We start from the raw sequence: 1,804 nt of genomic DNA, 5'->3' as shown, positions 1-1,804 counted from the left end.
TTAGAATTACAACCAGCATAAACAATATTAAGCAAGGAATGTATGCTAGATGTTTTAATAAACATTCTATTCTAACGAGTCTAAATCTTTTTTTTTTTAATTGTTAAAGATTTCTGTCTCCTCCCTGCCAAACACTGAGACAATGCAGAACTCACCAAGGCCAGCTGGACTGGGTTTGAAAAAGCATGGGATAAAACCGGACTTGTTGAACATAGCAGACAATGAGGACTGCTGAGAAGTCAAGAACAATGGTACTGGGTTTTGATCCTACTGCACATACTGGCTTTGTGGGAGCCTGGGCAGTTTGGATGTTCACCTTACTAGACCTGGAAAGAGGTGGGAGGTCCTTGGACTCCCCACAGAGCAGGGAACCCTGACTGCTTTTCGGGCTGATTAGATAGGGGGAGTTGATTGGGGGAGGGGGAGGGAAAGGGGAGGGAATCTTTTCTTATTCCCGATGTTATTGGAATCGCTTTGTGGTTCTCTTAATTTGATGTTGGCTGTTTCCTTGCTGTATATTGCCTTTCTTATGTTTAGATATGGCCCTTGTATCCTTGATCCTGCCATTCCCAGGGTCTCTATTTTCCTTCTGTTTGTGGGCCAAGATGTTAACTGCTCTCAGCTGTTCCTAGTGCCAAGCCTTTTCTCAGATATCATGGACTGTAACCCTCTGAATGTGTGAATCCAACACATTGTAAAAACTTTCTTTTTAAATTTGCTTTGTTTGTCGTGTTTTATCTCAGCAGAAAAAGAGTAACTAAGACACCCAGGTACTTCCTGCCAGAAAAATGATGCTTGTCACATTTGGGTGCCTCATTCCCCAATACTCTCTGGTTTAAGTCACTCTGCCTTGTCAGGAACTTCCTGACTAGGAGAAGGAACTAGGAGATGCAAAAGGCCTGTCTGACAAAGCTTCCCTTGATTGAGATGAGAGAGGCCTATCCTCATTGAGGTCAGCTTTGTTTTGTATTAAATCACTGTTGGTGTTCATTGAGTTATGATTGTAAAAATACTTACTACTGTTTACTTCCTATAAGTAAAGATGATAAAGCATGTGCTAACTTAACTGGTAACTGTTGAACTCTCCTTGGTGCCCTGCCTGCCTTGAGGACTGCTAATCAAACAGCTAGCCAGACTCCTCAAGTCATCACAAACAGTCTTGAACTCTTAACAGATACCTTGAGAAAACTCCCCCAAGTCCGCAATTGATTTGTGCTAGTTGGAGGGTATGACCCTAGCCTGGATTATTTGAAACTGTTTGCATCAGATTTCCTGTTATCACAGGCCTCAGTACAACTTAGGAGGGTCTGGAATAGTTTACCATAAGCCAGAGGGGAGCCCATTTCTTGACGGCCTAAGGGAGTTGCTGTAGTGTCTGGTACTAAGACACAAGGCTGTAACTGCTTTCAAAGCAAAGTCTCAGTGACTGTGATTGGTTTTAAGAGGCAAGGCTGCCCTGGGACACAGCACAAACCTGAGTGATACTGGTTGATGCTAAGAGGATTGTGATTGTTTCTGCCAGATGGTTGGAATTGGTCCCCAAATCCATTTTATACTGTATAATCAGGTTGTTCAGACTTGGCTGGAAGAAGCTCTCCTGTACTGTGTGACCTGGTGTTGCAGCCTTAGACACCAGAAAAGGTTTCTCTTGCTTTGTCTTTCCTTACCAGTTTCAGTAGTGTTGCTGATGGGATGGAGAAAACACTAGCAGAACCAAGTAAGGTGGGTCTCACTTGGAACCACGGCTATCAGCAAGGTAAGCATCATGGTCATGTTTAAATGCTCACCTGGGCTATGTGAGGTT

Source organism: Alexandromys fortis, unplaced genomic scaffold, assembly GCF_014885135.2.
Source record: "Alexandromys fortis isolate MF-2015 unplaced genomic scaffold, M_Fortis_MF-2015_v1.1 scaffold_2117, whole genome shotgun sequence".
NCBI classification, from domain to species: Eukaryota; Metazoa; Chordata; class Mammalia; order Rodentia; family Cricetidae; genus Alexandromys; species Alexandromys fortis.
The sequence above is the reverse complement of the archived record's forward strand: the minus strand, read 5'-3'. Positions refer to the sequence as shown.